The 14262-nt window shown below is 45.3% G+C and overlaps 1 protein-coding gene across 13 annotated transcripts in view; it reads right to left on the minus strand.

Annotated features, from left to right (window-relative positions):
- Positions 1–14262, minus strand: part of LOC116952152 (teneurin-4-like) — a 430454-nt gene that overhangs the window by 397628 nt on the left and 18564 nt on the right. The window contains exon 2 of one of the 13 annotated variants that reach the window (XM_032971244.2): positions 10699–10785. The exons of the other annotated variants lie outside the window; for them this stretch is intronic. The gene's annotated coding sequence lies outside the window, so the exon portion shown is untranslated. The remainder of the gene's footprint in view (positions 1–10698; positions 10786–14262) is intronic. 13 annotated transcript variants of the gene reach the window in all.

Here is a 14262-nt window from a genome sequence, read left to right on the forward strand (position 1 = left end):
ACAACAGCAGCAAAATGCCAATTATATTTGACCTTCATTTCTGGGCCACGTCGCATAGAGACAGGTTAAGGAACCATTAGGACTCATAGGATAACAAGTACATTTCTCCATGTCATACGAGACTCGGGTGGTGGTGGTGGTTGTGGGGGCCGTTAAAAACCCGCCTTGTTCAGGCTCATGCGCCACTCCACCAGACACGCCGTGCCCCACACCTCTGCTTGGGCTTCTTGTTGGGCCGACGTCACGGGCCCGACCGCCCGTCCACCCTCGCCTGCGTCTCCGATTGGAGCCACTTCGCTGAGTCTCGGGCAGAGCTGCCCAGTCCGCTCTTCGTTCGAGCGGCGGTTGCTTTTTGTTTTGGTGCCATTTTTTTATTTGTTTACTCGTTTGTTGTTATTTTGCTTTGTAGTAGTGTTTTATCATTTGCTCGGTAGTAATTATACATGGCATTTGGCCATTATATGTAATTAATTGTACAGCGTTATGGTATTATTATTATGAATACGATCGAGAAAATGTTCTGAATATCAGCCATTGTACAAATTTTCTTCAGCTCAAGGTGTAGCCCTGCAGTGTCTTGGTCACGTCACTGCCAGTAGGAAGACCTCCACTGCAGGGAACCCTGGAGTATTTTTGGCCTACTTTGCCATGCTGGTCAGATGTTTCGGAAGTTGCCCGATTATCCACACTTTACTCGACCAGACACAACTTTCCCATTAAGCAACGGTAGAGCACCCAACTTCTCCTCCAGGGTGCACAGAGGTAGGGGGAGATTTAAAAAAAAAAAACTTACCAAATATTTCTATTAAAATAAAGAGAAATTATGTCCCAGATATCTAATAGAATGAAATTACCCACACGAGGCGTTTTACGATTTTATTCAATCTGATGATATGATGCAACCAATCAAAAAAATACCTCCACCAACTCTCTGATCTCGCCATGTATGTGACACGAAGGATGATTGTTTGAAACATTGCCTATTATACGTTTCGTGTATAGGCCGCATCGTTGACGAATGTGTTGAGTTATTTGTTTTGTTATTTGTGCTTGGCCACCACTATCAATGCAGCAGCATCACTAAATAATTTGTAGAAAAAAAATACCATGAGCTCATCACTGACTCTTTACAGACATTTGGCCCTTATTAGCTTTGGAGAAATCTGTAACTTCAACCGTAATGTTATCAGATAACATAAGCGTTTTTTTTAATTTTCCCTTCAAGCTAACAATTCAAGGAAAACAGCATGGCATATCGCAATGGCAGATCAGGCAATAGATAAATCATCAGTAGAATTAATTATATAACATGATGACCATCACAAAAAGCTCCATCAAATACTCAAGATAAATGTTAGCATATAATTACACGTAAAAACTGCCATCACAAATACATCGTATTTCTGCTTCACACTGGAATAAGCTAAATGTTAAATTGTCACACTGTGATTATAAATCTTAAGGAGCTACAGCTGTAACCCATTTGGTCATACAAAGGGAAAAGACGTAAATGGGAAAGAAAACACACACGTGCACACGTAAAGACAGAAACTTAAAAGTCAAACCCTGCATGGCTGATAAAAAAATAGATGGTCGGAGTGATTTAACTTACGGCTATGTAACGTGCATTGTTAATTTATTTTCAGCCCTATTTCCATGTTAGTCGGATATCATGTAATGGGAAAGCTGTGCAGCCTGTGGGCCAGAGAGCGCTATGGAGACGGAGGTCTGGCTGGTGCCACTATTGCCCGTGACCTGGCAGTGAGCATCTGCCAAGCAGCAGCAGCAGCAACAACAACAAAAGGTGAACGGGGATTGTGCAGGATGCATTACTCGCAGGGATGCTGGCCGGTGGTTGAGAGCTCATGACAGTGGCAGCCAAAGGAGAGAACGGAACATTTCACCCAGGTGGACTTTCACCACAGAGATGGAGTGATGAAATCAGCTGGTGTGCAAGAGCCAGATGGATTGCTCAAGGATAGTGAGAGATGGCAACAACATGGGGAGTCCATTCAGAAGTGAACTGATCATAGCTGCTGTTGATGCATAAGCCCAGTAAACAGCTCGGCTTATATTTATTCTGCTTGAAAGATGCAAACGGAGTGAGCCAAGGTTTTTATGCAAGAGCCAGTGCCTAACACACACAAACAACCTGTTCTCTTATGCAGCAGGCTCACCGTTTTTTTTCTCCCGTTTACATTATAAAAGCTCGCTCTCATCCCTTCCCCACAACACTCAAGCTCCCCAAAGGAACACCCTTTCCCACAGCGAGCCTATATCTGCAATTTCATCCAACACGCCTTTCCAGTCTCAATAGGTTAATCTCTAAACCCAATTAGCATGTCTCTCCAGTTGCCTGACAGTCTGACGACGCGGTTTAAATGGTCTTAAGGAAGCAAAACAGAAAAGCCCTTCTTATCTCTGGCATCGAAGTTGATAGTCTGTTTTGTAATTAAGGCCTGTCTATGTATACACACACCTTGAAAGTTTACTAATTAGTTAAGTGCCTGCACGTCTGTGACACGAAATGAAAACACAGAAATGCGGTAGAATGTTTTTTTATTTGTGCTTTAGAAGAGCAGCAAAAATGGCTTTGATGTCACCATTGATAGTTTTTTCCTACAGGTATCTTATTCAATTTCTGAAACTTCCACCACGGAAGAATCCTGCAAGATTCACAATTTAAAAAAAAAACTATTCACAAGCATTGTCCAAAAGAATACGCATTACTTTCGATTGGTGATTTCAAGAAATTTTCACGCAAACGAATGTGGATTCCTTGTTATCCAGTAGAATTACCATACATTCCAATGGAAAATATGGTCAATACCACCCAGGTGGTAGAGGAGTCGATTCCAACTGATTTTTACAAATTGAAATTGTCAACGAAATGTATGACCCAGGCAGCGGGCATACATTTCAAACGTTAAATCCCCACTACCTCCACAATCCACCAATGCAATTGTATTCGATTCTAAGAAGTAATGTCTAAAAATAGAATTGTGATTCCAGGCACAAGAACTGCGAGATATAGTTGTCACTCGTCGTCACCAGTCATTGCCTATCCACTGCTGGATGATGACCTCCCAATGCTGTCACCTTTCCCCACGATCCGGAGTCACTACCATCCATCTCACGCCTGCAAATGAACCGATCTCATTGCTCCATGTCTATGGTGGTCATTCTCATATGATGCGCCCCCTCCTTGTGCTGCCGTTCTGTCGTCGGTCTCATCCATGGCCAGCTTCAGCGATAATCCCCTGTAACGATGTGTGCACTACCCCCCAATCCCATTCGACTTTTTCTTAAATTTTCTCCACAAATCCTGAAAACGAATTAATGACCGCTGAGCGTGTTTACATACATCACGAGGAAAGTAAACGCTGCATGCATTTTACATCTGCAAACAAGGTCACACTCCTGCGATGCACGTATTTAGAAAAATAGAAATCACGTTCGTCAAGGTAATATTTTCCCAGAACCACCTTAAAGGTAACACAGATGCGGAAAGAAATTTTGCTTGTCATTTACTCTTGCCAGGAAATGTTATGTTTATGGAATGCCATTTACAATAATTCACATCTCTCCGATCCTGTAACGGGTGTAATGGAAGGAAAATTTCACGCCCGCCTTAGCCACACCCAAACGATCATGTTATCTCTCCTGCCTAGGTTGTCATGCTTGTGCTGCATAGCTCTCCGATGTGCTAATGGGCTGTGCCGGGTGTTGTTCGGCATAATGTCCGACGCTTCGCTCCACATCTCAGGAAGCTTTTTTAAGAAAATAATTATTTGAGGGTGCCACGGTGGTGAGATGTTGACTACCTCACCTAGTGTACAGGATGACAGGTTCGATCCCAAACCCTGACACCTGTATATTTGGAGTTTTAACTTTCTCCCTGTGGTCGCGTAGATTGTCCCCTCCACATCTAGAAACACGCGTTTAGATTATTCGGCTGTTATAAACTTCCACGTGATAAGCCACGTCGCTGATCTATCATCTGTGGCCAGGTTGCTTCTAAAAAAAGAGCCACATGGCTCTGTTGTCCTGAACTGGTAAAATAAAAAAAATAGTTTTGTTCAGTTTAATTGAATAATTCGTGAAGCAGCTCCCAGAATGTGGAGCAAAATGTCGAACTTAATGTTGAACAACACACAACGGTGCAACCAGAAAACAGATACTGTATATAGCCTCAAAAATATACTGAAAGTGAGATATATTTTCTCCCCTATTATTTCTACTCAAAACTAGGAAATACAAATGCTCCCTCCAGAAAAAAAAAACCGTCACGTGCAGCTTCACATTGTCAAGATGTTCTAGAACCAAGAAACATTTTACATGTAATATTTAACCACTGGTGCAAATTACCAATGAGTCACTTGCACCGACATTCCATTTTGAGCTTTAAACTGGACCACATCAACACTGTGGCAAGTATACTTTCAACGGGGTATATTTCCCCCCTGTGCATTAATAATCTGCTAATAATTTGCACTTTCATTATCACCAGATAATTTGAATATTCCTTTAAGGGGTCACGCTGCAGCCTACATTTAGCATGGTCAATACTCACACTCCTGTTGCAAAGGCAGATTCATTGTCAAGACCGCTTCGGTGTCACGTGCCTATGCTCTAGAGTTCTCATTCTATATCGATGCTACGCAAGACCAAATTGTATTGTGTGTTCTATAGATCACCCCTTAATGGGTATTTCTATTCACACGTGTTGAGCGAATGTGATTTCCTGCTCAAGTAAGCATTGAGGCAGTGCTCAGCGGCCGTTGAACGCCCTGAGAGCCAGTGGTGAAAGTTCCACATTCGTACGGTAGGACGAAGTCGATCATAAAGTGGTAATAATTTCATTGACCATGGAGGAATGATGGGCTGAGTCAACCTCTGGGTCAACCCCTGACCAGCATTTGAAGGTAGCTTACACACATTTAAGCTACTTTTTATGTTAAATATTCCACGCACTTTAATTGGTCGGAATAAAAAAAGAACAACCTCGTTAAAATTGTTACTGCATTGAGAAATATTTAACTCCACACTTTCGCACCTCCGATTAGCACGGTTGGCTACATATGGTGCGAAAGAAGTTCAATGTGCGTACATGCTTTTTCGTGTAATCATTAATCTCGACACGTTTTACCATATCTAAGGGGAAAACAGACGAAAGTCTTTACTGCAGGTACAGTCCACGTTAAAAAAGCATCAGGATATTAACCCCCCTGGGCCACATTTCGCAGGAAACATGAAACAATATTTTTTACGACCCGTTTATTAGACACACAAGCCCTCCAAGGAATTGCCATTTCCCTTGAAAGACTATATCTCTGACCTTTTAAAAACCCCGCGTCGGTCAGCAGACGATCCATAGAACCGCGTGTTGAAATGACTGTTCCGCAGAGTGTGAATCCATTCATGTAGGCGCTTTTTTATTTTCAATCAGGTGGTTGAGTATGCTTTTCGCGCCTCGGCATATCGGTCTTGGGTTAAAATACAAAACATTCGTTTGGGTCTGTGAGTGAAGGACAAATGGTAGTTTCTGGATTTGTGTTTAATGATAAAGGTGGAGCCCTGCAATGTATTGCTCACACCACTGCTGGTAAAAAAGGAGGCATCTACTAGGAGCAGTGTTTCTAAACATTCACTGCAGCCTTGCACCCCTTTGGTTCTAAATCGTTAAAATGTATAATGTTAAAACATACATAGGTTTGATGAAACAAAGAAGTTGTATTTACGTGCCCGTGCCTAGTTTTTGTTTCGATGATTTACCGTCTAAAAAAACCTGGCATGTCTCACACCCCACGAGAGGGCATCTCGCACCCCCAGGAAGGTCAGTGCACCCCAGGTTAAGGACCACTGTAGTAGAGGAAGCGCCAGAGAACACTTCTCGGAGGGTATTTGGGGCAATTTTTTATGCTGGTCAGATGCCTTGACAGGCGGTAAGAGTACACACACGTTACCCCCGCCACCACCACCACATTCAACCTGTGCATCGACTTACTGTAGGCATATCCGTGCGTCCTGTCGAGTGGACAGATGCGGCGGTGAGGATTCAAATCAGTGAATCCATCGTATCGACTGCCGCCGTGCCGGGAGATCGGACGGGGAGGGACCTCTCCGCTGTGCGAGTCCCGGGTGCGCTGACAATTTACACTGCGGCCGAAAAAAATTGCGCAGATTTCGCGCAGATCGCATCGACGCGCCGCTCGGCACGAGAGTGGCGAGCCGATTGACAATCGCCGACGAGCATCACCTGAGAGCGGCACGCGCGGCACAACCCCCCTTTGATTTAGCGCAACGTCAATTCCTCTCCGCCGCAATGCAACCCTGCGAGAGAGTCAACACATCGCAATAATATGCGGAGGGGGGCACCGTGCGGTTTTGCGCACAACAAAAAAAGAACGCGGGCCATAGGTTGCTCTTGTCTGTTCATTTCACTTCTCCTTAAACCACGAAATTTAAAGCACAGCGGTGGCCCCACCGAAATTTCCTTTTAAGCAATTCAACTATCGATTACCGTACTTCTGATGTGAAAACACACAGGGAACCCTGGTCCTGTTCCGTAAAAGCAGAGGGTGTGGGCGGGGATGTTAAATGTTCAGCTCTTGGGCTTTTTTTAAACATATATATTTTTAATAATTCATACAGGACATTGTGCCAACTGTAAAGTCTTCTTAGAAGTTTAAAGTTTACACTTGTCTTTGGGCTGTTCAAGTGTAAGTGATTCTGCCATTAGAGGCAGTTGATTAAACAGGGTCTTGCCTTGCCTCGGAGGCCTTGCCCCCACCCCCCACCCCCAATTCTTTTTTTCATTAGCATTTCAAGCTTTGCTCATGAGTTTTGGATGCATCACTCTTCACCCAGGGCATATCTCCCCCCTCCCCTCCCACATCCCCCCCCCCTCCCACATCTCCCCCTTCCCACATCTCCCCCCTCCCACATCTCCCCCCTCCCACATCTCCCCCCTCCCACATCTCCCCCGTCCCCTGCCACATCTCCCCCATCCCGTCCCCCGTTCCCCCCCTCCATCTTCCTACCAGAGAGCCGCACGCCAACAAAACCCATCAGTCGGAGCCCGTCTCGGCGGCACTTAACAATGCGCGCGTGTTGTCATCATTAGAACAATTCACCGGGGTCGTGAGCCCTTCTTAACGAGCAGCTGTATCCCCACCCACCTCCCGAAAAACCTCGACACTGCCTATTGCGGCAAGCATCCTCAGCACCAGCTCAAATCAAACCCCTGCTCTTTGTCAACGTGCCAGGCTGCACGCAATTACACGCACTAACAATAACAACGCCTTAGGTTTGTTGTTCTTGTTGCGCTTGCTGCACTTGAAGCTTATTGTATGAGTCACGACGGTCGTGAGATTTAAGTGGCAACACTGGAGGAGGGGGCGCGGATGCAAGTCGAGCTGCAACATTGCAACACTTCATGGTCGTAACGCAATAATAAAAAAGTGTTTATTTTTTAAAATGATTTTAGAGATTAATATAATTTTTTTAATGACCGTAGAAGCGGTTTTGGAAGTGGTAACAGCGATTTGGTGAAGTGGTGGGCGTAATGGTTCACGCACTGTGCCGCGAACGTGGGAACCGCAAGTTTGATTTTGCTGCCATGGTTAAAATAACGAGCAAATTACATCCGAAGCGTTCCTAGCCTCCCCCACGTTTACCAACATGTCCTTCACCAGCATGGTGATGTATGGTCAAGTCCTGCGGGGAGGCCTCTATCCAGAAGTGGATTAAATCAAAACAAACTGTGGATTATAATTAGTTTTAACTAGTCATTATTTCAAAACGCAAAATGTGTGTTCATTAACTACAGCACCAGTATTAGATGACGAACCGACGCAACGTATGCCATCAATAACTGGCGAGAGATAATCTGTCGCGCCGATATTACCATTGTCTCGTTGCAAAAGCTGTTACAACACCACAGCAGAGCCCACAATATGACTTTACCCTCGGCGAGAAAGAGCAAGGCATCCTTAAGGCGTGGAAAAACACAGAGCAAATCCACTGGGCCACGAGGTGAGATGGGTGCTGTCAGGTCCAAGCCATTATTTACTGATGAAGAGCACGTGTCTGATCCCTAAGCAGGCGTGCGGAGGACCCAGGACGCATTGTGCACAGGGACTCGGGCTAACATGCCAGTGCATCACCTGTAATGATGGGAACATGGCTTACAGCGGTATTTTGCAGGATTTTTTGCCCGCCAGGCGGGGTCCGATGCCTGAGCGAGCGAGGGAGGAGGGAAGAACACGAGAGAGGGCGGCGGCAGCGGTGGTGTTTCGTTGGTGAAGGAAAGGGCAAGGATAGATTCTAAATAATTGAATCAACCTGGGATAAAATGGTTTTAAGTTTTCAAGTGGAGGACCAGGTCACCAAAAACAGGTACCAATTGTTTTGCTCAGTTTAAATCTGAGAAAGCATCGTTTTTAATTACGAGACTGGAATGAAATCCCATATATTAGACAGTATTTACTAAAGTTTGGAGCGTTGATGCAGTGGATAAGCACACTGTACTATGGGCCTAGATATCCCGAGTTCAATTCCTGGCCACTGTGAACATCAGTGGGCAGGTGATATCAGAACTCTACCTTTTCACCATCCCGCATTGACTAGTGTGGCAGATCTAAAATAAACTCCCAAGATTGACGTGCCGTGGGAAGGCCTTCATCCATTGGTGGATTTACAACGTTATAGGTTGTGCACGGTTATAGGTTGTACAACTTTATAGGTTGTACACCGTTATAGGTTGTACACCGTTATAGGCTGTACAACTTTATAGGTTGTACCCGCTGTTGGTATTGAGAGACCATGCGCATTATATTAGGCAAGCATTCAGGGAACATTTTAAGAGTTATTTTATGAAAGCAATGCACGTTTTATTAGAGACATTCAGAAGCAACCACACGTCTTGACTACTCTGAACTCTGCCAATATGGTGTGAAGAAAGCAATTACACCTTTTTTAAGATCAATGTTTTTACTAAATTTGCTTGAAATTAGGCTTTTAAGTATTCCCCGAAAAATTGTTTGAACGAAGTTTAAATATTCAATGGACGTTGAGGTTTCAGAACAGCGAGAAATGTAATGTGTACGATATTAATGTTACTTTCATATGTATTGTAAATTTATACTAAGTGCTACAAGAACTTGTACGACTACTTACTTGTAAGAGCATTTAAAGTACACATTTGCACCCCGATTATGAAGCAAAGGCATTACATTTCACAGGGTAAATTACACGTAAAATTGACCGTTACAATTGTGTACAATTAATCAGCCCGATATATCGGACGTTTTATAAATGTAATGTCTGTATGAGTGCGTGCAAAGAATAGATTGAGGCGGGATAAAAATAAAGAAGCCTAAAAAAATAGTTTTATTTTTCCATTCCAATGCATTAACATAACAAGTGTTGTCAGTTCTTAATAATGCAAGGCACAGGACTTGCTCAAAATTAATTACATTGGTCCACACGTTGAACAATACGCATGCCATGCTCACTCCTGGGAGTTTCGCTTGCCAATATAAACAAAGCCAGGTAATGGTACGAGGCACCGCGCTGGCCCAGAGAAATTACTGTAAGTACTGTAACACTCTCGTGGATTTTTAACCCCGAGCACAGCGCTTCCTTTATACCGCGCGTCACTTAGAATGTCGCCAAACATTCCAGATGTTCGGTCAAGCACTGCACCAGTCCATTATGACGCATTTCATTTTCGACGAGGTAGAAATACGTTTTGTAATAAAATCTTTAAAAAATGCTGCGAAGCAGACAATGCCTATCCACCGCTGGATGAAGGCCTCCCACGCACTGTTGCCATCCCTCGCGGTCCTACGATGCCACAGTCTATCTCGTTGCGCATGGCAAATGAACATATTGCTCCATAAACAATTCAATACAAACCAATTTAATATTTACACTGCACAATAACATTGCGTAAAACAACACGTTAATCCACTGCTGGATGAAGGCCTCCCCAGGTCATGTCAGCCATGGGAGTTGTTAAACCATACTTCACCATGCTGGTCAGTACAGGTCGGTGAAGCGGAGTTTACCTAGGACCGGTTCAGGTATCACCTCGCCCCGGATATTAGACGTTGCTGGGAATTGAACTCAGGCCACCGGGTTCAAAGCGCAGTGCGCAAACTGCTGTGCCACCGCTAAATATAGAGTACAGTATTTAAAATCCAATTGGGCTCTTAACGCGTTCCCTTTGATACAATTCTCATGCTTTCATTTTGGAGACTTAAAATTGATGAATGAAATCACCCAAACAACAATTCAGACTCCACTATGAACATAGAACAATGAAAATAAATCATTAGTCAACAAAACTTCAAACAAATGTCAGAACTCAAGCAGCTACACCCAAATGCCACAAGCCTTTTGCGAGAATTTTTTTTTTGCAAAGTCCAATCTCAAAGCTACACAGTTTGAGCTGCATTCATCTCGGCTGGAACCAATCAATAACCTCTTCTTAGGTTCAGTCAGATAAAACTGTAATCAATTGCACACTTTCAGTTCTTCCCAGATACACCTATGTTATTCTTTTTTTACACAGCAGACACACAGTTGGAAAGACAGCCAACGGCTTGATGTGTATATGAATGTACAAAGACAATGATCCCCCCTGATCGTATTAACAGGCTGTTTGGGGCAAGTGCTGTTCGTGCCTTGCACCTTTGAAGACCTGCACGGCAGACGAGGGAGTGGATGGCCAGCAACACGCACGTCCGGCCGCCTTTGTCCCCCCGGTGACGAGGTTTACTACACACCGCACCAGGTACTCATTTGAGGCCGAGTCGACCTAGGGGAGGCCAAGGAGCCTGTGCAGATAATTGACATCGGTGTTTGCCGTGAGCAGGAATCAAACTCTGGTTGCCGGGTTTGTCGTGCAGCACGCTAACCGCTACACCACCACTCCCCACTTTATGTCCACATTTTGAAGAATAGCTCCGAGACGAATCACACGGCTAAAGTACCATACTTTACACCAGGCGAATGCAGACGCTTTGTTATTTTACCAAAGGCTACTCACGTGCCAACGCACCACCAAACTTTTTTTTTATCTCGTGTATCATCGTATTCCGAAACAGATATTACCAAGTGTATTTTCAGCACACGGGCTCGAAGACCAAAACATTTGGAGTTAAACTACCAGCCCCATAAGAGCACATTCATCGAAACGCACTTGCAGCGATGTAAAACATTTCCCAACATACGCATTTGTTTTTATTAAAACATTGGGCTTTAAAAAGTAAGCTTCGCATCGGAATATAAAACATTTAAACGTAAAACCCGGCCTCGTTAGCTCAGCCGCAGTGAGCTACTCGCAATCAGAATGTTCCACGCTCAAATTTTAGTAGGGGGTTCAACTTGGCCCATCATTCCTCCGAAGTCAATCAATTATTGTACCACTTTACAGGGGTGGGAGGGGCGTATTATGGATGTACTGCATTTTTATCCTTAAACCATAGGAGTGTAAGCGTCTCCAGCACTGGCTCAGGGCTGTAAGCGAGAGATGAAGTACCGATGCCTCAGTGCTTGTTTGAACAGGATATCACTTTGACGTCACTTAATAATATATTTTACTCAAAACAATATTTTGGCCGAAATTTTGTGCAAAAGCTTTCAAAGGGGTAATGCAATTCAATGCACACGCAGAACATTATGTTTTTTTTTTACCTGCACTGCCCAGCGGTAGCATTTCCGTCATTACTCTATCGACTAATAACAATTCCGCGTGTCACGCGGCAGCCCCAACGTTTCCCAGCAGTGCACGAAGCCCATACATTTACATTTCGCGAAGGGGGAAAGAAAAAAACACGCGCGCACACATTCTCCGCTGGCGGCAAAGCGCTCTAGCTGTTGTGTTGCTGTAGTTAACGGCAATCACAGCAGCAGTCGCACGCGCGTGTGCTCAACGCGTGTACCAACGCGTGTGCCCAACGCGTGTGCCCAACGCGTGTGCCAACACGTGTACCAACACGTGTGCCAACGCGTGTACCAACACGTGTGCCCAACGCGTGTACCAACACGTGTGCCCAATGTGTGTGCCAACGCGTGTACCAACGCGTGTGCCCAATGTGTGTGCCCAAGCGTGTGCCAACGCGTGTACCAACACGTGTGCCCAATGTGTGTGCCCAAGCGTGTGCCCAAGCGTGTGCCCAACGCGTGTACCCACGCGTGTGCCCACAACTCATGTGCAACGCGTGTGCCCAACGCGAGCGCAATTGGGGTAAGGGCACGGGGCCACGTGATGCCGCACAGCCGTCTCGTTCCAAAACCACCGCTCGTGCCTCTTGTTAATCATGCCATCGTCGTTGTTAGATCCCTCTTGGCTTTTATTTTTACTTTCCTATAACGTCAGCGTTTGCTGTACTTGCCCGCGTGGCTAAACCCGGGGATGCTGCCGTGGTTGTTAATGGTCAACGCACGGGGATTACAATCCAGAGGTCCCTCGGTTTGATTCAACTTCCCGGAGTAACAGTTGACACAGCGGCCAAAGTTTTCTTTAAAATCCCACCTATGGTTCCGTCCGCCCACCAGTATAATTAATGGGTCCGTCACAGTTTATAAATCACCGAATAAATAAATGAATGAAGTGTGCACACTCCCACGCTTTTGCATGACGTCTGGCCAGTGGTGGGAGATAAGAGGACAAATTACCCTCTTCGACACTGGCCAAACATCTCGGGGAAAAAAGTTGAGAGTACTCACACTTTACCCTACCACACACGACGTGCCCGGCGACTGCGGTGTACCCGTGTACAGGATCGACAGAGGGCACGGGACTTTAAGAAGCTTCCCCCCCTCCCACCGCCGCTGTTTCAAATGCCGCGTCAGGAGATCGGGGTCCATACCTACGACCTCCGGATTGTGAGTCCCGCATGAAAACCGCAGCAGCAGCAGCAGCAGCATCATCCCTGTTCATTCCAAAGCCTTCTCGAAACTTTCATTTTGATGTGCGCGGCGACCACGATGAGGCTGGCAGTTGGGGAGTTCACACAATCATCCGCGAGGATTCTTTCGATTGCTCGAGCCGCCACGAGCAGACGACACCTTAGGTTGTCACCCCGAGCACCCAGATTGCGCTCGGCAGTCTGACACAGCATTCGCCGTGGACAAAGAAACCCTCTCAGTGCAGGAGGCGTAATCTGAGCAGCGATCGTAAGCGGAACACAGATAGCGACCCGATCGGCTTAGCGCTGACAGACCGCTTATCTGGTTTAGTTACAAACTTGTTTGGCACCGACGACTTAGCAGTTCAATTACTTTTTTTAATTTAATTTACCGGGGGGGGGGAGGTGGGAGAGAATTGGGCTTGTGTGTTTTATCTTCTCTTTGCCGTTTATAATTGACTATCGGTGAACTTGGACGAGAGCAACGAAGCGTAGAGAGTTTAGATTCACGCGAATGCAAGCGGGGGAAAAAGCCTAAAATGATACATAAACCATATACATTGCCTGCACAATAGTTCATAGGCAGTGATGATTAAAGGTTACAATTCATTTAATTATGCTGCTATTTGGTTTTTAAAGTACATTTGAAGTACTTCCAAGAGGGAATTTGTTCTAATAATGAAGCATATTTTAGACAATTATATATGAAAGGCAGCGTGTAATATGAAGCATACGGTACGTAAAAGCTTATTCGTGGGTTTGGATTGGTGTTTGCGAGGACGTTTTGTGGTTTTGTCAGTTCGGTGAGACAGAATTGCACTACTCCTGTACCACATTATCCGCCAAAGAGCTAGAAATCACAGCACTCAAAAACAACTAAACTCTAACGGAATTGGGGAAGCTGCCGGATTATGATGGTTAGCAGCACAATGGACCTGCTATCCTGAGTTCGCCGGCTCGAAGTCCCCCACCTCTGGTCATCCAGCAGTACGCATGGGTACTGCTGGATGACCTGCCAATCAGTCGATTGGCAGGTTGTGTGTGGTAGGGTAAAGTGTCGGTATCCCCCGCCCCATCTTCCTCTGGAGGAGATCTCTAGAGCTTCTCCTAGTGGAGGCTCTTCTGCCAGCTATGTTTGTGAGCAAGGCAATACCGGGGCTGCACCTTTACCAAATAGAAATGCAATATGATTAAGTTACTTGAACTTCAACATCATCATCAGCCATGATCGATTCGATGTTGGTCGAAGGACGACCAAAGCCATCAACATCTAGCCGCACTGCCATTGGATGAAAGATGTGTGACCATATTTCACCACGCTGGTCAGTGTGGGTTGGTATTA

The sequence above is a fragment of the Petromyzon marinus genome, chromosome 45 (genome assembly GCF_048934315.1).
Source record: "Petromyzon marinus isolate PM22_M1 ecotype Great Lakes invasive population chromosome 45, UKy_Petmar_22M1.pri1.0, whole genome shotgun sequence".
NCBI lineage: Eukaryota > Metazoa > Chordata > Hyperoartia > Petromyzontiformes > Petromyzontidae > Petromyzon > Petromyzon marinus.